General features: G+C 36.8%; 1 long non-coding RNA gene across 1 annotated transcript; it reads right to left on the bottom strand.

Annotated features, from left to right (window-relative positions):
• Positions 1–1,575: 1,575 nt before the first annotated feature.
• On the bottom strand, positions 1,576–27,165 carry LOC102026274. Its single transcript, XR_259097.2, has 3 exons — positions 26,865–27,165; positions 10,557–10,816; positions 1,576–4,546 (listed from the first exon to the last, which is right to left on the bottom strand). It is a non-coding gene; the product is annotated as an uncharacterized LOC102026274 (long non-coding RNA).
• Positions 27,166–27,534: the final 369 nt, after the last annotated feature.

Genomic DNA, 27,534 nt, shown 5'->3' with positions numbered 1-27,534 from the left:
TGCACAAAATGGCTGAGGAAACCGCCTGGAGAACAGACAACCTCTGTGGATAACTAATTGAAAACTACAAAAGGAACAAAGAAAACACAAGGGGTCAGTAGGGAGTCATGAAGCATCACTTTAATTTTTTTTTCTTTGTTATCAGATACACTGTGCCTCACCAATAAATGCTTGTAGTCATAGGACCAAGAATAGCTAAGACAGGAAATAAAAATACAAGTTGAGAAAAGAACAGCCATTTTCACAAAAATATCAACATAAGTCTGACAGTTAAGCCATAGGATCATCAGGTTCAGATAGAACAGAGCCATAGCATGGATCAGTAAAGTACTAAACACAGAGCACTAAGTACTAAACACAGAGGTTTTTTTAGCAAAAAACAAACTTTTTTAAAATTAAAAGCATCATACCACAGTGACATATGCACATCCATGTTTATAGCAGCACAGTTTGTAATAGGTAAATCGTGGAAACAACCAAAATACCCATCAACCAAGGAAATGATAAAGATGTGTGTGTTTTTTTACACAATGGATTACTTCTCAGCAATAAAAACGGACAAACTTGAGACATTTGTAGGTCAATGGATCCACCTTGAGAACTTACTCGTAAGTGAAATAAATTTGATTCACATGTGGAAATATAGCATAGTTTCTCTGGTATGAGATACAAAATGTGTACATAAGGAGCAAACTGTATAAAAAGGTATTGTGAAATAGGAAGAGATTGTTCAAAAGAAAGAGGAACTGGGAAACGGAGGAAGAAAGGGTAAAAAAAAAGATTCCATGCTCTTAAATGAAATAAATTGGTCACCTATGTTTAAATATCACATTGTTTCTCTAGTGGTAGAAACTGAAAGAGTAGGTAAGGACCAAAATATATAGAAGATTCGGAGAAGTAGGAGAAAATACTCAAATGGCAAGAGGAACAAGGGGTGGGGGAAGGGGGGAGGAAGGAAGGAAAAAGGAAAAAGAAGTGTCACTTCTTAATGTAAACTTCAGTCAGGAGTTCCTTACTAATCTAAAACTTTATTTGTATGAGTTGTAGGAAACAAGCAAGTACACTGAGGTAGCAACCAAGGTTTCCCCCAACCATGGGAAAACAGAGATCGAAATCAGAAAGAACTCATAAAGTTCCATTTGATTTTTAGATTATCAAATGTGGAAAATGTGCTAAGAGAGCACTGCGTATGGTGGTACAATAACATATTGATATTCTTTTTTTTTTTCTCTCTCTCTTTTTGAGGTAGGGTCTCGCCAGATAATTCAGGCTGGCCTTGAGCTCATTTTGTAGCCCAGGCTAGCCTCGAACTCGCAACGATCCTCCTGCCTCAGCCTCCCGAATGCTGGGCTTACAGGCGTTGGCCATCATGCCCCGCTCAGTAACATATTGATATTCAGTGTCTATTCACAAAAGCCTTACACATGAAGATACCCCTAAAGCAAGAAGAATTCCTGGCATCTAACTTTTATCTTCTGAATAGTACTATTCTCGGAAGGAACTAGCAATTCTTTTTTTTTTGTTTTTTTTTTTGTTTTTGTTTTTTTTCTGGTACCGGGAATCCAACTCACAACCTCGCGCTTGCCAGGCAGGCGCTGTGCTGCTGAGCTAAATCCCCAGCCCCCAGCAATTCTTAATGAACGGGATGATTCTAGGAAAGAGACAGGATGAGCCTGGGTAAATTGTGGAGGCAGAAATTCAACAGTGCTCAAAATCCTGATGGATACACGTCAAAAGGACACAGGATCTGGGTAGATGGGATCCCAAGGGCCAAACGTGAGGCGATTTATATATGATAAAAACTAAGGCTGGGGATATAGCTCAGCCGCACGAGCACCTGCCTGGCAAGTGGAAGGTCCTGAGTTTGATTTCTGGTACCTACACAAAAAAATTCACAAAAAGGTAAAAACTAACGGAGACAATACCTTGAATTAACAAAAAGGAATGTACTGATGAAAGATAAACACGCTATTATTTATTAAAAGATGCCAACTGAATAAACAAGAAAAACTGAATTTTAAAACGTTCTTTTATGATATTTTATCCCAAATGGAGTTGCTGCTTCCAGCAAGGACTATTAATGAACGGTAACACCAGGAGGTGAAAAGCTGTAAGGCTGTCCTTGTTCTTAGGAGATGCATATTAAAGTATTGAGGGAAAAGTATCGTAATGTATGTGAACTGCATTCAAGTTGCTTAAGAAAGGATAAGTGTATAGGTATAGATCGGTCAATAGATAATATAAGGAAAAGTCCACAGTTGGTGAATCTGCAGGAAGCGTCTGTAGATGTTTGCTGTGCAGATCTTTCAATGATCCAGCAGTTTTGAAACTTTGCAAACTAAAATGTGAAGTTTTTATACAAAGTAATGGCAATTTTAAAGACTAAAGAAAGCCTTCACTATACTTTGCTATCACCATTACTAGCCTTGGTAATTTTTTTCTCATATTCCATAAACTTTTCAAAAACTTTAGTTTTAGTGTATATATAAGTGTATTTTTAATATAGGGGAGAGTGCTTTGCCTCCCAGTTCTGCAATGATAAATGGCCTTAACTTTGAAAATATAAAGTGAGTTTGCAATCCCTGGATCTTTGAGAGCCATTTTGTCCTCCATCAGAGACATGTTCTTCCCCAGTCACCTTCATCGATGGCTCTTGGTTTGAACAATGGTTATCTACAGTGTCTTACACAAAGGAAGGAGACAAACTCTCCACAGAAGGGGATCTATAAATAGCTGTTAATCCTTGGGAAGGAATTAACACCTAATCCAAGCCAGGTTTGACTTAGAGAACATTCAGATGAGCTGATTACATGATCAATTGTTTGCTACGTACAGCTGCCAGACACAAGGTGAAGCAATGATTTTATGATTGCACCTGTACTGTACAAGGCAGAATTCTGTGTTCATCCAGATTAGGATCCAATTTCTAACTCCTTTATTTTTCTCAATGATACTTCTCTGAGAATTCTCTCTGAGAATTTATTCTGAGAAGATTCTTTGATTTCTCTCTTAAAGCACTACACTTTTCCTTCACAGGCCCCATTAAAATGCATGATTACATACACATTTCTATATTTTATTGTTAAAGTATTTCTGAGCTCCAAAAGAGCAGGAGATGGGGTTGTTTTATGCCCTCTGTGTACTCAGTTTCCAGCCTGTGCCCAGCACCCTGCAGGAATAGGTAAGTGTCTGTGGGCATAATGATCACTCGTGGTTGTACCCTGCCTCACGCTTGGGTGACCACACACGGTCAAAACAAACTCAGATATGGAAGCCACACTGAAGCATCTACAGGCACAGGGTGCAGCAGAAACCACTGAAATTCAAGAACACTTTCCAAATAATGAATGATGAATAACAGAATTCCGTATGACTTTATTCAGTACTCTGACCTGTGCCCCGCCCAAAATATTGACTCCATGTTTGATGATTTTCCCTCAGCCAAGTCTCCATAGAATGTGAAATTGGAGAGAAGATCCATGTGCTGGCCAAAAAGCTCATAGTCTTTTCATGAATCTCAGAAAACAAACCAACTAACAAACACGTTAAATGTGTAAAGGAAATGCTATCATTGTTCATCTTTTTCACTCAGAAAGACATGAGAATATATATATGTACATATGTATATTTTAACATTTCAGTGAGTACATACACAAGTAGCAAATAACTATTGAAAGAACTGAAATAGCTAATTGTATTTAATTGTCTTGCCTTTTAGTAATGGACATGATATAATTTGTATAGTCATGCAATATAGCCATATATTATATAGTCACACATGTGTATATAATGTATAAGATACATGTATGCACATAGAAGAATCCATAAATATTCATGTATGTGTGGTTTTCTTTGAAGTATGTGATGGGATGTATACAGGCAATGCTCCACAATGACTGTCATAATGTTCAGGTGCAGAGGCACGGGCCTGAGAGCCACTAATACAAACATACCTGTATTTATGTACCAAGGCTTCACAGCCTGTGATCCATGGCTGAATTAAAGGCATATAAACAGTGTGTCCAGCACCCAACAGGAATAGCTAAGTGTCTGTGGGCATAATGATCACAGACACTTGCCTATCTTAAAATCTGTGCATGAATGTGTGTGTGTGTGTGTTTTATGGGGAAAGGGGAACAGCTTTTCCAAGACTGCAGTGATAGCCCCTGACTAGACAAAGCCCCCTGGGAGAAAGACCACTCCCCAAAGGCCCTGCTGTACATATTTGTGAGATGTGTGTCTCTTCCAAGTTAAGCACATTGCTGCATAAATGTGTGGATGCAGTTCATAATTCATGGAACCTCATGGATCAAAACATATTGCTTTTACTAAAATTAAAAATCATTGTGTCTTTTCTTTTCATCACCCCTAAAATAAAACAGTTAAAAGCTTTTAGTCTGCAATCCAATTTCATTCCACCGTTCTTCAAGTGGGACTTTTCTGAAGATTTGATGGCTTTGAAGGATCCTCAAGTTTAGTCTCCCTAAGGAATTCTCACAGGGGTCATTTTGGGGGTCCAGGAGCTTTGCCTGTTCAAACTTTGAGCCTAAAATAAAAAATAACAATTAATTTTTGTGTTTGTCATTTTCTAGCCATGAAATAGAGACAATACATAGTCTTTATTCAATAGAAGAGCAGGTATAGAAGAAAACTTAGTTCATAGCAGTAAGTTTTCTACTTTCTTTTTATGGATGAACATGAAAGTGTATGCACATTCTGGCTTAAGTCACAAGGACCCTTCAGCACACTTTCAGCTCTGTGTGTCTGAGGCAGCAAGAGCAGATTCCTGAGACAATAGGAAGATTTTATACAGTTCTACTTTCTCTTATTTACACAGTGACACTTTTTCTTATTCTGACCCAGAACCTACAAACATCACCAAACTTCACCAAAACTAAATCCCATATTTATGCAGAATTGCCATTCGTCTTTCCTAATGCTCCCTCATTTTGTCTATGTTGCTGGGCAACTGTGCCCATTTCATATTACTGGAAGATGAACATGTGAAATGTATGGTTAAATACAGGACTACAAAATTTAGGTCTTGAATAAACTGTATATTTGAAAGTTATCTCTCTCAAACCAAGCTCTGTATTTTCTAAATATAGTGTATAACCTGCAACTGAAATGATTTTTTTTCCACTGAAAAAAGATGTGGCCTGAGCTAAAATGCAAGTATTCATCTGCATCACAAAGGAATAAGTTACCCTAAGTATAGCCTTGGTAGATAAATGCATTGAGGGAAAAAAAATTGGTTGGGTTTTCCCCAAAGTTTCTTCTTGTTTATATAACCCAGTAGTTCAGTATCACAAAGGAATAAGTTATCCTAAGTATAGCCTTGGTAGATAAACACTTTGAGGAAAAAACATTGGTTGGGAAAATAAACTTTTCCCCAAAGTTTCTTCTTGTTTATATAGTTCTACTCAACTCCCTCACTAGCTTGGCAAAGGGTATGATACAATAATGTGATATATATAATGCATACCTTAAATCACTTAAGTAATATATGGTGACAATATGAAACACAATCACAAGATCAGCATATGGATTCTTATTTACAGATTCTTATTTTTTGTTCCGTAAAAGAGCTACACCAAAAGTAGACCACTGGTCAACCAGAATTATCTCAGAAATCTGTATGGGAAAGGAAATATTATTGTCATTTCAAACATCTTTGCTCCTTTTATTTGCTCACTTAGAATTACGGTGAGAAGAATCTTATAACTTAAAGATCCTTGGTGAATTTTGGAGTCAAACTCATCTACCTGGGTTGTCCTTTTTAAATGGTGAGAGAAAGAGTGCCACATGTGCTGAGGTGACAGATCACTGCAGGAAGTGCTTTCATCCCCACAGCAGAGCTGCATAAATTCAAGCCATTTGCTTCATTTCTCCTATCCTATGACATTTCTTCTGTGTTTCTTTAAAGGTCCAAAGCCCTACCCAAATTTAGAAATACTAGTACCAGTCTCTGACTTAAGTAAATCATGACTCAAATAAAATGATTCATTAAAATTAGAAGCAAATAAATTTCACTCATGCTACTTTGTTTTATTTTATCATTGCTGCTTACTAATTATTTCTGATTACTATCACAAGATCTAATAGTCACTGCCTATGTTAAAGTTGGATGGTAGAGTGTGTGATATGGGTTACTACAGTTCTATAGAACTGTTCCAGAAATGAACGTATGGGTCTTCTCTAGAAATTTCTAGATTTCAATAGGAAAAATATGAGATTGCATAAGTTACAGCCCATTACTGCCATGGTTTTGTTTCAGAAACCATCCTAAGTGGAAACTTTGCTTTCTGACAAGAATTTATTATCTTTATTATTATTTACATTTGGACAATCTTATGCACAATATAGAAATAGATGATTTCCTGCTCTGAATGTTTAGTTCCTCTCATATGATGATCTACAAAGGTTTATCCTTATCGTGTGGCCATCAAGTTCTCTTGGTCTGAAGTAGCACTAGGTAGAGTTTGTTTTATGGGCTGGATTTAATAATTGATTTATTATTTTAACATGTTTTCTGCTTTCATTATTTGTCTCAATTTTTGACTACCAAGATGAAGGCGATTAATCCATAATGTGTATCATTTCAAATTTTATCTTTCATCTTATGCCAAAATTTCTTAAAGCAAAGATGTAATGATTCAGCATCTGTCTGCTAGAACAGGGTTGTACAGAGAGCAGCCCTCAGGCAGCCTCTCCCACTTCCATCCTGTAATAACAGCTGCGTGAGGGAGCAGAGGCTGTCTTGAGCAATGGACTCTCTTTATTACTATGTTGCAGGCAGGAATCTCCGGATGGTGCCATGTTCCCTGTGAATGCTCAAACAACAGGTTGTGGTGGCGTTCTGAATAACTTCATCAATACTCTCATTTGCACTTGTTCAGATCTAAGTACAGCCATACATTAAGAGGAGGAGTAAACTATATATAGGGGGAGGCATGTAAAGATTTAAATGTAATGATGTGTTTTTATGAAGGACAAGATAAGAAATTTCCTTGAGCCAAAGGCATGAATGAAAAACATCATGATGTGATGGATCCTATGACATTTATTCTGTGACATTTCTGAACACTTTTCCTGTTTTTGTGTACTCTGCACAAATCCTAAATTCTTAAAATGTACTTGTTTCATTTTTTAATTTTCTTGCATATTTTGATCATATTCGTCCCCCATTACAGTTCCTCACATCCTTACTCTTGTTTGAAATGTCCTTTCTAAAATGTATCTTCTTTATTTAATATAGTCACTGACTTGTAAGTATTTTTTTGTAAGTATTTTTTGAATCAGTATTTATTAGGAATTATTCTAAATGACATTTAACTTTCAAAATTCTCTATTAGTTGTAATAGTTTATTTTGAGTTCCATTCTTTTGTTCTTCATGCAGATATTCTCTCTCTCTTTTTCTTTCTCTTTCATAGATATATCTCTTCTGTTTTATTTTTACTTGCCTTCATTAGACAAATGGAATTCACAGAATTGTATTTATAATTTCATTCTTTGGGTGTTAGGAAATTTTGGGTACTTACTGGTAGTGATAACTCTGACTCTTAGCATGTCCTGTATGTAATATTCTTATCTCTCTCAGTTTTCAGGAAGTAGAAACTTCAATCTAATTTCTATTTCACCGTATTTCTTTTTTAAAATTCTATGCTGTATTATTTTTAAAAATCTATATTAATCAAAATGTCAACTTTCCTATACATTGCACAATCATTTCATAAGTAAAGTTCTACCACACTAATGTAGATAGGAAATTTTTTTTTTGTTTTTTTTTCTGGTACCGGGAATTGAACTCATGACCTTGCACTTGTCAGGCAGGCGCCGTTCCACTGAGCTAAATCTCCGTCCCCGATAGGAAATTTTTTAATTCTTAAATGATGTTTAGTTTCAATTAGTGTCACTGAGTGGCATTTCAGTCAGAGGGATACATCTCCACAGGAAGCAATGGCTTTCTAGTAGGCCCAGAGGAATTTCTCTTCTCCAAGGAGAAACAGAAACAAACATGGAGAGAAGAAGGAAATGGCAGTGTGGCGCCAAGAAGACTCATGCAAGGGAGAAGTATGGGAAGCCTGTGGCTGTGAGTGGTGAAATGAGATGGAAGGACAAGGCAGGGAAATGTGAAGAGTAATAAAATTAACACAAAGATTAAATTACAAACTGTCCAATCAACATTAACTCCAAACCTAGGCAAGAACTCAGAATGGTTTGAATTTTAGAAGACAAGAAAAGAGCAATGGAACAGGGCCAATGGTCTGCTACCTGGTGACCTAATTCAGTGTAGAACTGAGAAAGAAGAGAATCCGTGGTTTCATTTGGGACAAATCAAAGCAGCTGACAAATTCACCATTGAACGACACTCAAAAACATTTCAAAATATTTTCTTATTATCAATAACATTTATTTTTTATGACTGGAACCAAAGGTACCTCATAAAAAGTCATGGCCAATTCTGCTTGCTGGGAAGTGCACGGGTTGGCAAGCAATCTTCCCCTCAGCAAAGCAGCTGTCATAGCCTTCAGATATTTGTCCCTGACAGGAAAACCCTGGGAGTGGTACATGTTTTTCATCAGGTGTATCACTTCCAAAGACATTCAGTTCTCGGGAGTCTATTCTGTCTGCTTATTTATTCTGTTCCTATTGAAGGAAAGAATGAGTTAGTACCCAGCCTCTGTGTGTCCCTTTTGAACTAAATATTAGAGCTTTAGAATCTTCTTTTTGGGAAAAAGAAATTCTCTAATTATATATAGTCCTGCTTCCCCAATAATATTTTCATCTTCTTTTCTTTCCCTTTCTACTGTATTTTCCTCACTAAGTTGACCAGGAGCACAGGTATTACTTTTAAAAAGAAGAAAATAACTCTTCAGCACTAAACTAAATAAATTCAAAAACTGCTATCTTAAAACATATAACATGGTTTCCCTTTACTTCCTGCCCCTATTTTTTACCTTCCTCACTTGGCCTGTATTAGCTGTCTTCCTGCACCCCTTTGGCTGCTTCTGGAACTAATTAATTTGGAAACTGCAGTGACTCACATGTCAGCTCAGACAGTGGAAAGTATTTACTACAAACTGGGAATGTGTTATTAGGGTGCCCTACCCACTTACTTCTATAGCTCAGGGTATGCAGAGTTGCTCCATTAGAAACATTATAGGTAACTAATATTTAAGAGCAAAATTTATCAGTATTTCCTTCATTATACATTACCAGTTTTTCCTTTCTGTTGAAATATAATTGTTGCATCCCACCTAAAACTACTGAAATCTAGATTGCAAGACTATGGAGACTGAGAAACAGTCATTACCTGGAACAGACACCCTAGGAGTGACTCACCTGAAAAGTGTGACCAATCAATCAAGGGAAGTGATTACTCTTAGACTGACTGTACCAGAATATTTACATTTTTTATTTTTTGGTGCTGGGAATCAAACTCAAGACCTTGCACTTGCCAGGCTGGTGCTGAGCTATCTCCCCAGCCCTTGTACCAGAATATTTAAAGTCAGATAAGAAAAAAATGTCTTAAATGTTCTTACGTGAACAACGTGATTGAACTTTGTGAGTTGGGGGAAAAGTAGAAATACAATTTAAATTTTAAAATCTAAGGCAATCACTTAGAATCTTTTATCTGAATCATTCTCCCCAGATGAAACAAGAAATGCAACAACTCCAAAATTACATCACATATATAATCAATCAGCCTTATATAATGAGCTTTGTAGACAGTATTAAGTAGAAGTAAAATTCTTCCCATAAAGAAAGATAGAAGAGAGTTCAAGTTTGTCAAATACCAAGTAAACAGAATCAAGACTTCAACCTAAATCCACTTACACCAAGTCTGGTAATTTTTCTGTCGTGGTCTCAGGGGATCTCCTGGAGAGGAATTTGCAATGAGAGACATTTGGGCACCAGGAGAAAGACATATGTAATCATAAAGTGGAGAGAACAGTGATTAGTGCCTCTCAGGGCTGGTGAGAATTAAATTAGAGCATCCGTGTGACGTGCTTAACCGAGTGCTGGCACATATCACACACTAAGTCAAAGTTAAGTCCTCTTACTATTATTATCAATTGAGTTTCAGACAAGGGAACCAAAAAGTTTTTGTGAACTAACTTGGTAAGCTAATCACACAGAATAAAATTGTTTCACTGGAAGAAGGAATTCTGAGTTGTGACAACCTGTGATGGAGATTCTGTGTAGGCTGTAAGTCGCCTAAGAAAGAAGTGATACTGATCTTAATTTTTAAATAGTGACAATTGATAGCACGCTATAACATTAATCAGTATAAAATGAACTAAGGAGAAATAGGATGAATGTGCTACATGAAACAGTCAAAAGAAAAGTCTTGCTAAGATGTCCTACTTAGCACTTTGGTTGTACCTCTAGTGAGTGAATTCTGCATTCCCTTAAAATTCAGCTAATTTGAGCAAACAAAAAGTGGGTTGATTACAAATTAACTCCCTCCCTTAAGGGTTGAGACTCTTCCACAGAAGAGAGCCATCTTGGTTTGCTTGTATAGGAGAAAGAAGAGAAAGGAACAATCCACCTTGAAGATCTTGAAATTTTCCATTTTGCTTCTTTGTTTGGTGCTCGCTGACTCTGAACCATCCGCAACAACCTCCAGCATGGCCTCTGGATGACTTTGGTGACCACAAGTCTGCAAGTCTTCTTCCTGTTGTTATAAGCCAGATCTTCATGTCACTTTTGAAGTCTGACCTGTGGCAACTGCAGATCCACAGCTGTGTCTTCCATGTTAGCTGAACCAATCCAGAGTTTCAGTTTCCTATAAGTGATTTCTTTGATAACCTATGATGAAGAAATCAAAATAAGAATAAATCTTATTTGAAAAATAAAATGTACCAAACATGAAACATCCTAAGGGCTGGACTGAGGTTATGAATAAAAAGCTACTTCTCATTGTTATTTTTGGAAGGTGAACCCTAAGCATTGTTCCTGATACATCAGAGTAAGTAGAGAAAATGCATCTATTTACAAAACATTCCAGTAGAAGCATGTAGCTTTAGAACTTATGCCTTGGAATACCAACCAAAAATCAATTTTAAAAATTGTCATGGGGAATTTCTGTTTTTTTCCACCTTAATCTCTGTATACCTTGTACAACTTGTACACAATAATTGTAGATTTTGTAGAAGTGCTTTCCTTTTTAATGGCCATATATTAACAGTGAATATCCATATGAGGAAACAGAGTGAGCTCAAATAAACCACATAAATCGAACCTTAAGCTTGTAGAAAAAGAAGAGCAAGTCAAGCCCAGTGCTGGTAGGAGGGAGGAAATTATAAATATCACAGCAGAAATTAATGTAATTGAGACTAAGGAAATAATACAAACAATCAATGAATTGAACAGCTAGCTCTTTGAAAGATTAAATAAAGTCAGCACAGAAGCATTTGAGAAAGTCTAATGCCCATTCATGAGGAAAACCTTACAGAAAATTGGAATAGATGGTCTTTATCTCAAGCTGATAAAAACCACCTATTACAAATGAACAGCCAACATCATACTGAATGGACAAAAATTGAAAGCATTCACTCTAAAATCAGGAATAAGACATTACTACTCTTACTGAATATAGTTCTGGAAACATTACCCAGAACAATTAGACAAAAGAAAGAAATAAAAGGAATAAAGATAAGAAAGGAACAAGTTAAATTATCATTAGTTGTGGATGACATGATACTGTACATAGAAGACTCCAAAAACTCCACCAAAAGACTTCTAGACTTCATAACCAAATTCAGTAACATAGCTGCACACAGTCAACACTCAAAAATCATAGCCTTCCTGTAACAAACTCACTAAGAGTGAAATTAGATAAACACACTTTTCACAATAGCATCCAAAAAGATGAAATACCTAGGAAACAATCTAATGAAGGAAGTAAAAGATCTCTATACTGAGAACCATATTACTTTGAAAAAAGAGATTGAAGAGGATATCAGAAAATGGAAAGCTATCCCTTGCTCTTGGGTAGGAAGAACCAATATAGTGAAAATGCCCATACTTCCAAAACTGCATGACAGAAATAATGGAACCCAATCAAAATTTCAACCACAATTCTCACAGAATTATAGAAAACAATCCTAAAATTCATTTGGAAGCAGAAGAGACCTAGAATAGCAAGGCAATTCTGGGCAGCAAAGGCAAGGCAGGAGGGGCTTGACTTGGATTTGTACTATAAAGCTACTGTGATAAAAATAATATTGCAAAACAAATGAACAAAACAAACAAAACAAACAAAACAAAACAAAACAAAACAAAAAAAAACAAAACCAGACCCAAGGATCAGTGGAACAGATTAGAAGATACAGAAACAAATCCAGACATACTAAGCCACTTTATCTTTGATAAAGGGGCCCAGCATGTTCACTGGAAGAAAGCCTTTTTAATAAATGGTCCAGGAAAAACTGGCTTTTCATGTGCCAAAATTTAACACTAGACCCACATCTTTCACTATACACTAAACTAAAATCAAAATGGATCAAAGATATAAGTATTAATACAGAAACACTAAAGCTGCTGACAGATATAATAGGCAGAACTCTTGAAGATATGGGCATAGGCAAAGATTTTGTGAACAAAACTCCACTTGGACAGGAACTATCACAAAGAATCAACTAGAACCTCATCTTATTAAAAAGTTTTTGCACAGCAAGACAAACCACCAACAGAGTGAACAGACAGCCCACCGAGTGGGAAAAAAATTTTACCAGCTGTTCCTGAGACAAAGCACTAATATCTAGAATATATAAAGAACTAAAAAAAAAAAAAAAAAAAACCTCTAAATTTTAAAGACCCAATTAAAAATGTGCTTCTGCAATAAATAGACATTTCTCAGATGCAGAAATAGAAACGGCATATTAATACATGAAAAAATGTTCAGCATATTGGTCATTCAAGAAATGCAAATTAAAACAACACTGAGAGTTCATCTCACCCCAGAAATAATGGCTACTCAGAAATTAACCAATAACAAATGCTGTCAAGGCCCAGGGGAAAAAAGAACCCTTCTCCACTGTTGGTGGGAGTGTAGATTCCACAACTACAGTGGAAGTCAGTGTGGAAACTCCTCAAAATCTAGAATAGTTCCATTAGAGGTTCCATTTGACCCAGCTACTCTTCTTCTTGTTCTTTTCAAAAAAATTAAAAGTATCATACCACAGTGATATATGCACACCTGTGTTATATCAAAACAGTCTGTAATAGCCCAAATCCCCATCAACTGATGAATGAATAAAGATGATGTGTTGTTTTTATACAATGGAGTACTAATCTGCCATACAGAAATGTAATCTGGAGACATTTCCAGCTAAATGGATGCATCTTCAGGGCATACTCTTAAGTGCAGTCCATCAGACACATACGTGTAAATACCACAATCTAGCTCTGGTATGAGTAGCCAAAATTGTAACAAGGACCAAGATGTATAACAGATATTGTGAAATAGGATGAAAATATTCAAATGAGATGAAGATTGAGGAGGAGGAGGGGAAAGGAAGATGAAAAATGAGGAGAGAAGGAAAAATGGAAACAAGGTTTTATAAATAAGGAGGGAAGCTGGTTGAAGGTTGAATCAAGAATGTGAAAAAAATCAAGTTATATCACATGCAGGTGCACATTCCTTATAATGAATGTGATCATTATGTACACCTAAAATGTACCAATGAACTTAAATAATTGAAAAAGTAAAAATCTGAATGAAAAAGATAAGAAACCCTAGAATTTGTCTCCTTTATCTGTTCATTGTGTGCATAAACTCAGGTATGTAGAGATTAATTACAGTGAGTTCATCACAAAATTTTGGTCGCATTCAAATTCTCACATTATAAATTTAATGTTTCTATACTATCTAATTATGGGAAAGGGAGTCCATAGAGGGAGTAGTATCTCAAATTAACCACTTACCAGTCCAAATATTTAGATACAGAATGACCAGAAATTGCATATTTTTCCTTAATTTTTATAAGATAATAAAACAGGAAATATAAAAATGACAGTTTTGTGAAATTTATTCAGTACAGGCATCACTTGGTGGAAATGACACCTGCCTAAGAAACACTCAGAATAGTTAGTATGCAAACAAATGCATTGCTCAAGAGATGCTTGGGGCAAAGTGCTAAGTGGTTAATAATTTATTAGCAATAATAACTCAGCTCTTCCTTTACCAGAGATTTTCACCCTCATTATTCTGTGAGGAGTAGGTGTTTCCCCACTTTGTCACCTCCCATTTCCATCTATGGTTTTCCTTGCTAACATGGTGCAACCCCATTTTCACACTATCCCATTTTATCTGCTTGTATATGAACACAATTATTTTAGATTTAGATTTTGATTTTTCAGCCATTGACTTGGTGAGTCTGAACAGATATTTGAACACGAAGCCTCGAGTGGGTTAAGGAGCCAGAAAAGAAGGCTCTAACATGGCACAAACAGTAATTTCCCTTGAAAACAATGCAGAACTAGAAAGAAGCACAGAAAGCAAAATACAAGAAGGAAAGACGGGGTCAACACAGCTGCTGATCTAGACCAATTCCAGGAGCAGGAACACAGAAAGTAGAACAGGGGTATTCAGGTGGGAAGAGGAAGGTACTGCAAAGTACGAGGGAAGCAGAGGAAAATAGTTGAAGTAAGTAAAGGATAAAGACTGCCCATTGAGGCTGCGTGTTTTGGCTGTGGGTGTCGGTGGAAAGAGATTCAGTTGGCTGGTGACAGGCCCAAGGAAGTGTGAATGTGTAACACATAAACAATACATGTAAAACAGCAATAACAAGAACCAAAATCTATGAGGACCAGAAAACAGAACAGATGTGATTATAGCTTTGAACACCTACAGTTCTTAACAGTGCATGCAACAAATTCTATGTGGGCATTTACTTGGGTGTTCTGCTTGTGTTTAGGTGGACAGATCAGTGCACAAAGGCGTGCAGGTAGTTACTTTCAGTCAAGCTTTCTGCATGTGTCTTGCTCAAGCACAGAGCATTCCCTTTGTGGCTTTAGCCAGGGAGGCTCAGGGGTCTATCTGTCCCAGGCCAATGTCTCTCTTAGGGAGGACAATCACTGTGCTCAAATTGTCTTCCGCATGATCTCCATGACCTGTGCAGGTGGCTGCTGAACGGAGCCCAGACTGAAGTGGCCTCAGAGTTGCAACACCCCTGCAGCTTTGCTGTGGAGCTACAGAAATTAACACAGTGAAAAGAGAAAGCCAATTTATTTTTTGTATTTAAAGCATGAGAAATTTATATTTTTATCCATCCTGCAAAATTTCCCATATTTGGTAACAAAAAATGATCCATCTCTTCACGGAGATACCGATGACTGACGTTAATGTGATAGTTTAAAGAGAAGGCACCTAAATAAGCTACCAAAATATGAAATGTTTAAGTCTTTCAATTTATTATTTTTATTCACATACTTTTTTGATTACAAGAAGCAGTTAATTTTCTTTCAAGGTCTAAGAAATAGGTGCACCATAAGATCTTATCAGAACAATTATTTTTAAAGATCACATTCATTTCTGAGAACGTAATTTAACATTCTCTCAAGTTTATGTAAAATATGACTAATCTGGACTAATTCTACAGCGTCAAATAAATTACAATAATTTTTGGTGTTATAAAATAGCTAAGAATGTAACAAAATACTATGGAAGTTCTTCATAATGAGACTACTTTCAGGAAGTTTAGTGCCATACCATATTCATTTTTTTGAAATGCTATTTAATGATTAAAGATACCTGAGTTGTAGCTGCAAACCAAATACATGAGGTTATACTGTGATATGAAAGATTCTCTTACATTAGGTGTTTTCTTTAGCAAATTTGTCAGGTGTGGGGTTATGCTCACCCCTTTAATATTTCTGCATAAATCTTACTAAAACAGTACATTTTCCATATACTGTTAGTAAGACCTGGAGACTTACTTGAAAATACATACAGTGAAGCTCCTCTTGTAAATTAGAATCTCTAAGAATGTAGGGCGTGGCATTTGCATTTTCAAAACACACATTTATAAAATATATCTACTATCAATTTTGATTCATTTTATAAATGAGATAACAATGTTCTTTTTTAAAAGGTATTCCTAGATACTTCTGGGTGTGATACTTCATGTTTAGCTGGAGGTTTATATTGCTCCTTAAAGTCATTCACTATTTTATGTGCAAAGTATTTATTCAGAAATAAAAAATTATGTTCACTTTTACAATTGAAAAGAACAAGTTTAAATGTAGCTATAATTTCCAATATTCCTTGGTCTGCTAGAGTGGATACATTTGAATAGCATAGTGATTTAGTTATCATCTAGACATTCAATCTTTCTTATTAAATTATATGTCCAACTTGGTTGTGCCTTGATATTTAGGCTACTGTCTGGGCCCTAAGAAAGGAAGACTGGGATTGGTAGATACTTAGAACCATCTGTTTCAGCTGTGAATTTAATTTACAAGTTTTTCTTTCCTCCTGAAAGATGTCTTACCCATTTTATCCATGACCTACCTGTTAGTTCTTAGTCTGATTGCTTATTAGAGCTATTTTGCAGGACTTGACTTTATTTACAGCTTACAGTAAGTGAATTTTTAATACCTAATTGTTTAAACTAAGCCACAGTCTAAATTATTATGAACTCTTTCAGGGAGATATTTTATATCAATTTTTAATTATGCAATTATACTGCTAAAAACAGCATTTCTATTTTTATATAGGGTTAAATAATATGAAGAATTTAAAAGAAAGGTTTCACAATAAAGCAAAAGTATTATAAGTCTTATTCAATTCTTTGTCAACTATATAGCTAGGATGGTTATTTAGAAATTAATCTGCCCATCAAATGCCAGAAAAATATTTAACATATTTCAAGATCAAAAATACTGAGAATTATCTTAAAGAAAAACCAGATGAAATCATGAGACGACCTCATCCAACCTGAATGACACTGCTTTCGTTCGGTCTTCCTCCAATGCATTCTTTCTCTGAAAGAGGTGTTAACCAGCAGCAACTGAGCAGAAGAGGTGAGACATCTGGGTGATAAGAGGCCTATGATTTCAACTTTGGAAGGGAAAAATAATGAATTCATCCTAGGGAACACGGTTTTATTTTAAATCTTTTTTTGAAATTGACATAAATAATTGACACTCAATCTCTTCAGATGAAGCCAAAACATAATTTTTCCAAAAATAAAACTATCCTTTCTTCACAATTCATTATCAACAAATGCTTGTATCTAGATGCCCCCATGCAAAGCCACATGTGGTCAAAGGTGGGAGATTGCTGGATCTAGTGTGTGTGATACTGGATTTAAACATGTGATTGCTAGGATTAATGGTGTTAAAATTAATGGTGCCCCCACCCTGGATGGGAGTGCTACCTACCTAAGGGGAGGTAGCCTTAACAGGATATAAGTGACAGAGAGAGGGCTGCTGTGGTTGCTGCAGCTGCTGCCTCTGCTTGTCACTTGCTACTTCACTATTCTGCTGCTTTCCTCCCACCATAAACTGATTTCCTTTGTGATTCCCCTCCGCCATGCCATCCTTCCTTGGACCCAACCAACTATGGACTGAAACCTGTATGAACTGTGAGCCAAATAAATCTTTCCTCTTCTAACTTTGGGTGTCAAGTATTTTATCTCAGCAACAAGGAAAGTCACTAAGACAGAAAAGATGTGAAATATTTGCAATTCTTTAATAAACGGAATGTGAGATGCTGAAGAACCCAAAGGCAGTGCATGGCCTGTCTCCCTGCTTCAGGGCAATGTACAAAACTGGATGAGATTTTTCTCATTATATTGTTATTGAACATTGCACTGTTACCACATCTTTGTTTCTTTACCTCCAGTTATAACCTTAAACAAATGGTAACTTGAGCAATGTAGCAAAACCTAAAGTGTAAAAGAAAAAAACAATAAAAATCTTCTGAGAACATTTTTCATGTTTACCTATCCTATGACTTAGCAATTCTACCACAAAATATTATCCAATAGGAGTGAAAAAATGTGTATAAAAGCAGTCATTTACAAGAATGTTCACAGGGTCATTATTTATAGCAGTTGGAAACAACTCAGGTGTCTATTAGCATGAAAATGGACAAAAATTGGTGGCATATTCACACACTGCAATATTATGCAGCAAAGTAAAAGAATAAACCACTGGTGTGTCCAACAGCATGCACAGGTGATCCCAAAATTAATATGTGGAGTGTAAAAGCTATATCATACTATTTCTTTAAAATATAATAATAAGCAAAACTAATCTATAATGATAGCAATTTGAGAGCAGCAGTGATTTCTTGAGAGTGGTTGATGGGAAGTAGACACAGAGAACTTTATGGAATGCAGGAAGTATCCTGTGTCTTGATGTGTATTGGTTAAAACCAACTGAAAATTGAGCATTTTATGAATATAAACTGTGCACCAAAAATAAGAAGCAGGAGGAAGAGAGGTAGGATTTCTAATTCTCTTCTTGCCTTGCATTTTGTTTTCAACCCACAAATTAACTACACTCTAGCTTTTCCTATATTATGTTTGAAGTCTAAATTTTCAGATCTCATTTTGTATTATTATTCAATACAATCTATGTATTTTTATAAGGTGAACATAAAAAAGAACAGACACAGCAAATAAATTATACATAAATATCATTATGGAGGACTAGGCTCAATTAATAAAATATATACTTTTTCATATTTGCAGCAGATATTTGAGTAAACAAGTAACTACTAGAGGTTGAAAATTGAACCATAAGGACAATTTTCTTTCACTTAAGACTCTAAAATTGCACCTTATGCTCAGGGCTCCCATATCTTGTGTGTGTGTGTGTGTGTGTGTGTGTGTGTGTGTGTGTGTGTGTTGCTGTCAATTCAACCCAGGATCTTCACCTTGAGCTACATCCCCAATCTTTTTTACTTTTATTTTTATTTTGCTGGAGGTCTTAAGTAGCTAAATTTTCCAGGCGAGATTCTACTTGTTTTCTTCCTGCCTCAGTTGCCAAAAGACTGGGATTACAGGCATGAATTACCACAGCCAGTGGCCAATACCTTAATGACTAATACTCAAGAAAATTTTAATTTCCTTTATTGCCAACAGCACAATTTTATTAATGTTGTTGTTTTAATCACAAACTATGTCATATTTATGACTTTTATACTCCAACTGAGGCTGTCCAAAATATGCCTGAAGTCATTATAAACTAACATCTGAAGGCTAGAACCCAAACTCTTATATATGGGAAATACAATGCACATATACAACGTGTATAGCCACCATCATAATATTTAGGACAGAATAAAAGCTGGACATTAAATAGTTGTTTTAAAGTCAACTCCTGCTCATTTCTGTTGCTGCTTAAAAATATTTGCTCATGTTTGCATTCATTGTAAAACGTTGGAGGAAACTCATAAATAACTGATTATGAAGAATGAGTGAATTACATGGAAAAAAATGAATGAACCTTAGATCATTTGAAGTGGTTAATGTCATTGGTGGCAATAATTTGTTATCTTGTACTTAGCATACAAAAATAGTGACTTGAATTAATATAATAGGCAATTATCTTCAGATTGTTTTCACAACTGTTATCTGATTTTATACTCAAACGCATCTTTGAGGCTGCAGTACTTGGGTCATATTTTCTACTACTAGTCAATATAAACCCTGTAGTCTCATAGATACAAGGAAACTTATAGACTTAGTTGAAGAATAATCATAATTCCAAAGATCTCCATCACGGCACAGCTGAAATAAAGCAGTGCAACTGTCTTCAAATATTTGAACATATGCTTTCAATACGATGTGGTGCCAAGAGTGGAAATGGAGTTAAGAGGCGGTAGCTACAGGGCAGATACTGTAATTCTGTAAAAATAAACATAGAAGGAGGCTTAATTTTTGTGCCTGTGTCTTTTACAAGCAAGAACATTCTAACAAAACAATGGTTACTGACATACAGACTTTAGCTCAAAGCAAAGAAGAATTTTGTAACATTTGAGTTGTCCAAACATGTTTATTAATAAGTTACTTCCCAGCACTAAGTTCTGCCTTATAGCAATATTTAACACAAACTGAGAGACTGTTAGCCACCGTGCTATGGTGAAGATGTAAGTACAGAGGGGAGAGTTGGATTTGATGAGCATTTCCATTTCTCATATTGCCTGAGAGTCTTCTTACAAGACTTGTTGTCCAAGCCACGAACTGCATGAATAGCAATCCCAGTATTGCTTCAGTCATCACTGTTACTATTATTATGCTTATCATCAAAAGAAAATACAATTATCCAATCTGGACTGCTGAGTACCCAGGTCTACCCTTAAACATTGTAGGAGAGAATCATTAATGAGACAAAATATGATGGACTCTTCCCCATCATGTGTGGGAATCAGCAAAGGAAATTTGAATTTGTAGTTTCTCCTATAACTCAGGTTTCTTGGCAGTCAGAATAGACAATTATTTCCACTCAGAGCTCCCTGCTCGACTTGTGCCATTAGCCCTATGGGAGAAGCCACTCCCTGGTTGTAAAACGTGAAGTATTTTCTTGTATGGATATAGCCACCAGCTGTCCCTCGTATTGAAGGAAGGCAGCAGATTATACTTTAGACATCCACATCCCAAAGAAACTTATAAAGATTCCTATGGTTTTCCTAACTTCAAGGATGCATTTTAAAAATTAAATTCAGTGTTACACTCCCATCTATCAAATTAATTTCCAGTTTAAATCCTAAATTAGTAGGAAATTTACAACACTTGTTAACAATTATCTTTAAACTAATCATGGAGACGATGAAGGCATGTTGAAAGAAATATTTCTTCCCCTCACCTGCAATTCTCAGCTCAGTAAAAGCACTAGTGATTCCCTTAGAAATGTAATTATGTAGACTGCAAATTCTTCCATTGGATTACAAACCCCTTGAGAGCAGAAGCCTTGTAAAATATTCCTTATGTGATCCACAGCTATTTATCCAGCCAGTAATTATTTAGTCAACACTCAAAAATAGCTTTTAAAAGGTTCCTGAGTGCTCAGTGTGGGAGGCACCAAGCTGGGCGCAGGACACAAACCTGAACAATGTATTCATTATAATCTGGAGTAGTGTTTTAGGAAAATAGAACAGATAAGGAAGATTAGGTCTCATCTAAGAGGACATTAAATGGTCTTGAATTTGAAAAGAAATTTGGAATGTTGATCCATGGCAAGAAAGTTTTGGAAGGATAGAAATGTGTGGGTGTGGGTAGAAATGAAAACTCCCAAATTTCAGTGGCCCCGGATGGGCTCCTTGACTTCATCTCCCTGTTCACTCCTCTGTTTACCTCTTCCTCCATCTCCTGGCTCTTTGAAAAGAGCAACAGGAGCTCCTACCTTTTACATTCCATTTTTCTGATGGAAATTCCTAGGAAAACTTAAGTTTAGGTGATTCTTCTTTTGTGTTGACAAAGCAGGTGTCTATGAAATCTCCACGATATGCCGGTGTTTGGAATTATCGCTTGACTGTCCTCCAGACAGGCTTCTAAGTGTGTTTGTGACATACCTTTTCCAGCTGAGTTACTCTGTCACCTCTGGCTCCAAAGAGCACCACAGCAATGGAAGATAGGAGAGCAAAGGGAGAAAAAAGGAGATTCTCCGTCATGTGCTCATAGTTTATTTCCTTAAAGACATCAAAGCAGAACTGTGCATTCACTGCATGGAGAGAGCCCATTTCTCTACCTGGGTCTGGAGCACAGAGGCAAATATCAGTAACGACACAGACAAATTGACATACATACCTTTAGTTGGTAGTTTATTTCAAATAAAGCAAGGGTCACTTCTGTTTTACCAGTCTGTGTTCCAAGAGAGGCATTTTGGAAGTCAAAAGTATGCAGATGTTGGACTCAAATGCATTTCCTACTCTGCCACATTCTAACTTCATTGCCTATTATTTACATTCTCCTGGCCTCTATTTCCTCTTTTGTGTAGCTGGTTAAATAATAGCTTCCTTCCAGGATTAGTGTGAACATTAAATCCTGCCACATCTGTAGAGATCCCAGGACAGTGCCACATATAGTAGATGGTCAAATGTATCAGGGACCATTTCTATTATTGTTGCTATTCTTAGTTCACTGGCTCAGGGTAATAGCAGAGAGAACAGGGCAATAGATGTTTTTTTGTTTTAGTTTGCAGTACATGTAGTTTATAATACAGTTTGCTTCATTTTTTAAAATCCCTTCCCTTTCCCTCTTGCCTCCCTCTCTCCTCTAAATCACCTTTTCCCGTTTTTGTTCTTGTTGATATCATTAACTATATTCCATATTTATGATATAAAATGTGTACGTTCACCTAAAACAAAAGACCCACTCAAGAAATGGGCAAGTGAAATGAGCAGACACTTCACAGAGGAAGAAATAATGCAAGTGGTGAACAAATGTGTGAACAAATGTTCAACATTCCTGGACATTAGAGAAATGCAAATAAAACAACACTAAGATTCCATCCTATGCCAGAAAAAAATGGCAATTATCAGCAAATCAAAGAATAACACACACTGGCAGGCTGCCATGAAAAATGTCTATCTCCTCTTACCAAATTTTGCAAAAATACAAAAAGTGAACTGAGTGATAAAGGAGAAAGGAGATTCTAATTTTTTTCCAATCAGATTTCCACCACTGTAAGAACATTTCAGTGTCCATATCACAGTGGTTTGGTAACACTATCAATGTATGTTTGGAGATATGGAGATAATTGCTATAAATTTCTAATTTTTAAAGAGGGAGGAAATATAACTGAGCAAGGGAAAGTCCTACAGAATTGTTATCCCACTTTTTTCAGTAAGAGCATCTTCCAACACTGTTGAGAAAGCGGGAGTTCCTTAGTCTAAGACCTGTGCCTTTGGCTTGGTCCCTTTCTCCAGCAGCTGCTCACAACCACACACATCAGAGCGTATGAACAAAGCCTTCTCCGAGAGGCTGGCACTGAGACAGGCAAGCTGGGGGCTCCAGGAAGAGTGGCATTTGTTCTTGCCTTCCGTGCTTCATTCATTAAATCCTCCTTGTACTGTGCGCCGTCCAGAAGTCTACGGCTGAACTGTAACTGCGAAAGTTCAGCGCTGCTGTCTCTGCCTGGTGCCTGGCACAGAAGTGAAATGAGCGATGGGAGCCCATGTAGGCTGGAACTGTGGTCACACACTTCCTTCCCTGTGTCTGGTTGTGACCTTTTAGCACTAGTGCTGGAACTGAGATAAGAGAAGATTCTAGACCCCACGGACAAAATTTTAAAAAGCATTCACTCCACTTTGTCACCTCCATGCTTGCTGGCCCCTGAGACACTGGGAGCATCCCTTAAAGAATAAGCTACCCTGTACGTAAAATTTAAGGAGACCCTTGCACTCAGCAGCATACCATCAGAGAGTCAGCGCCTAAGACTCTGTGCCTCCTTGACTATTGCTGCTCTCAGAGCCTTGCTAGCTGGGATCATTCCTGGCCTTATGTGAGACAGTGGTCAAGGGATTGGGTTCAGGCAGCAACGAGCCTGTATTTTGGAGGCTGTGCTATTATCTTTTTTATTCTACTACAGGCAACTGAAGGGGCTGCCTCTAAGATATTAGAATTACAGTGTTTGTCTGATGTTGATCCAAATGGAAAGTCTCCATCTAGAAAGTCAGAAAAGTCTGAAGAAAATGTTTTGTCAGTCCTATCTGTTGTAACAGGAGAAAGGGACTCATTCTGGTAAGAACACATAAGCGAAATTTGTCACTGCTGTATTTGCATGAAAATATTAATAGGAAAGTCATAATTATTGCTTCTAAAAGATTTATTTTCTATTATGTCTTGCCAGTATCTGAAGATCCCAAAGCAACTTTTCCAGATTAGAGGTGTGATTCCCATAAAATAGCTTTGGCATTTCAGTGCAGAGAAATGCCAGCTGAAGCAATCCAGCTGCCTGGCTGGTTAACACTTTACAGAGGTCAGACGTTGTACCACTTTCTTGAAAAGCAACTATTCTGTTCCCATCAACAAAGAGATAAAAGCCTGTACCCAGCTGCCAAATGATTAGAACATCCTGTAACTGAAGGTGTGGAAGGAAGGAGGAAAGTGGAGGTCAGATGGGGTTCAGCTCCTAAGGAAGTAGAAGCAATGTAAGAATGCAGTCCTGCTTTGGGGACTATGCAATACCCTGACGCTTGTATTTTCTCTTTCTTCTTACCAACTGCTGGGAAACTCTGTTCCCTGTAAGTCTGGTGGTCACCTAACAAAAATGATCCTCTGGCCACACCAGACAATTCTCGTAAGATCCACAGCTTCAGAGGCATTGGACAATCCATTGAAATTTGGCCAATCCTCGATCCTTATAACAAACACTTTTAAAATCAGACAGACCTGAGTTTTAATAAGAACTTTGTTTTTTGTTATGTACATAGTAACTTATCTGACTTCTCTGAACTTGTAAATTACAATAGGGCTTACATAAAATAACTTAGACATTGGCTGGGGTCATTAAATGTATTGAAAAATATAAAACCCTTTAAATAAAAAAATTATTCTTCTTCTAAGAAATACAGACTTAACTGAAGGATGTCTCATCATTGCTTTGAGAAGGAAAATATCACTCTCTAAATTCACTGAACAAATAGGAAAGTTGAAGTAAGCTTAGCTAAGGTACGTGACTTACTGAAGTCCATACAGCTAGAAATATCCAGTTCAGAGTTAAAGCTCAGTTTCCCAGATTCACTGTTCAGGACCTTTCCTCTAATTTATCAGACAAACCCAGAACTTAGATAAAGAGGATCTCACTAATAACTTCTCGGTATCAGCTGGTGAACACTTCTGAACAAATTACTCCATCTGCCTTAGCTCACCCACCTAGAAAATCCTCACCTTCGTCAAGGAAGAAAGATGGGCATTAGGACAGTGCTATACAGGGTCAGAAACCATGGCATCAAAAAGGCTCACTTGTAAGTTGGAAAGAGAACCACACTGCCTTGCTTTAAACATGTATCTTTGGCTCCTCACCTCCCTCTCCACTTTCATGCCTCTCATGACCTTTAATTACATCTAAGTATTTTTCTTTATATTTTTTGAGAAGTATAAAGTCATAAATAGTTGAAAACATCACTTTAAGGACGACACTGTTTCATGAGTGCATTTTTACCTTATTTTCAGTTTGGTCAGTGTTCTGCTTCAGGAACCCAGAATCATGTCCACAATACTCAGACACACCAGCACTCAACTCCTGGCTCTCGCTCCTCCCTGTCTGCTGAGAGTTGGGTTTCACAAGGCATTTTCCATTGAGTTGTGAAGAATTTACTCAAAAGGATAGAGAGCGAAGCTAGCTGACACGGGCATTATGCATACCCTCCTCTGGCTATAACAACAAATTATTGGTGTTGAAAAGCCAGAGAAGAACCATCTTGTCTTGGGAACTTGTGACAAGCTTATTTCCCTGAGAATAATGAATGAGTGAACTGCTGTTCTCTCAGGCACACAAACATCCCGAGATGGAGACATGCTTGTTGAGTAAGGGTTTCTTCTCATGACAAATATAGACATTTTCCCACTCAAGGAGACTGCAAATCAACTGTAGGCTTAGATCCAAGAGTCTAACACAGTATCTTAGAACATGAGAACTGAAGGGGTCTTGGACAGCATTTCTCTGCAGATTGGCAGCCCTCGCTTAGAAAGAATTTTCACTCTGTGATTGAGTATAAATTTGAAGCAGAAGCAAGAATTTCACAAATACATGTCTCCTATTACCAATGATACACTCATATGTCCTTTTCTATCTTGTCCTTTTTTATTTTTTAAATAAATACTGCTGGTAATTCACTAAATTGTCTTTATAACCCAGTAAACAATCTCTTCCCACAGTTGGGAAACAGTGACACAGCCCCATTGCCTCACTGGGTAGGTCATTTAACACAGTACATAAAGTAGGAAACAATAGTCTTCTCACATTATTCAGTATGTAGAAGTAATTATATACAGTATGGTTTTTGGTTGTTTGTCTTCAAGTCCTTCATAAAATTTTTTCTATATTTTTATATTAGGCATCCTGATTAAGTTAATTCACTTCATCTGGATTCCCTAAGAGTTTTTGGTTTTTATTTTACTCTATAGATTTAACTACTATGCCTTAGACATAGTTTTTCTCAAATATAAAGCACACTTTTGTATTTTCATAAAGAACTTCCCTAATTATTAGCTAATACTAATTCGACACAATTCAAATCAAAACCAGTAACTCTTTGTAGCTACTTTTATTACAGGATATGTGTGCATATATGCAGTAGGAAAAGCTTCATTTAAAAAATGGAATCAAAACATTAAACATAATACCCAGAAGAAGAGGTTAGTTAATAGGAAAAATAAGTTCAAGAAGTAAAAGGAGGAGCAAAAAGGCAGAAGCTAAGTTGTTTGTTTTCATAAAATGCCCCCTGATTTTTGTGAGCAACATAACAGGTACTGGGAATGGTTACAACAGGAACTGCATCTAACAGTTCCTCTACAAAACTTTACGGTGAAATGGTAGTGAATTGTATGAAATTTTTATACACACAGGAATACTTGGACTGCTGTCTTTACAGGGTAGAACTGGCAAATACCACCATTCAGAAAAGCAAAGCCAAACTGAGGAGTGTGAAAAGGAAATAGCTCACCAGCTAATAAAAGATTCCTCATGATTTTCTCTTTCTTCAGATTTTCAGAAGAGCAATGGGGAAAATGAAACCACCTAATATTTAGGATATTAGCAAGAAACATCCAGGATCACAGACCGTATTCCCAAGAAAACCGAGTCATTCACACATGCATCCCAACTCACACAGGGCAACAAGCTCCCCTCTAGCAAACGACCCAATTAAGGTAGAGACAGGAGTCAGGCTGTTACTTACTGAGAGCTGAGGGCTTGTGCAGGAAGGGGAGGGGGCAGTACTTAGGATGCTTTGAAGAGAAATGAATCTATAAACTGTGCTTAAAGCCTGTTGTAGATTCTCAAAGAAACTTCCCTCAAGTCGAGTTGTCCATTGGTTCAGAGAGGTGCACTGTGTTATAAAAAGTCAAAAGGGTGACTTGGATTTCAAGAGAAAAACAGTGAAAAATGAGTTCAAAAGGAAATATGGATTCTGCCAACCTCACAGAGACTTTGACTCCTCTATGAAAGCTTATTGCAGATCAGATGCTCTTTTATTAAAAAAAAAAAAGTTAATAATTTACTGGATAGCTATTCACAGAACTGGGAGGTTATTTATAAAACATGGCTGGGTGTGGTCAATGACATCTACACAATTATTGCCTCTCAACACCCTTCACGTAAGAACATTTACTGGTTTCTCTTGCCATAAAGTCTATTGTCTATGAAGACTTTGATTAATAGCTAGGAATGAGGGTGTGTGTTCCACCTACTGATTTAAAGGCACAGAACGTAATTTGTGGTTAACCTACAGCCCTTATTGCACGGAAATTACACCTATCCCCCCTGTGCTGTGTCTGAAAACTACAGTGCAATCTAGGGATTGCTAACTTGAATCTGGAAAAGTCCTTCTCTCTATCCTCTTCTTTATT

This window comes from Chinchilla lanigera, unplaced genomic scaffold, assembly GCF_000276665.1.
Source record: "Chinchilla lanigera isolate Chin_1 unplaced genomic scaffold, ChiLan1.0 scaffold00001, whole genome shotgun sequence".
Taxonomy (NCBI): domain Eukaryota; kingdom Metazoa; phylum Chordata; class Mammalia; order Rodentia; family Chinchillidae; genus Chinchilla; species Chinchilla lanigera.
Note: the sequence above shows the minus strand (reverse complement) of the source record. Positions and strands in the feature narration are given on the sequence as shown.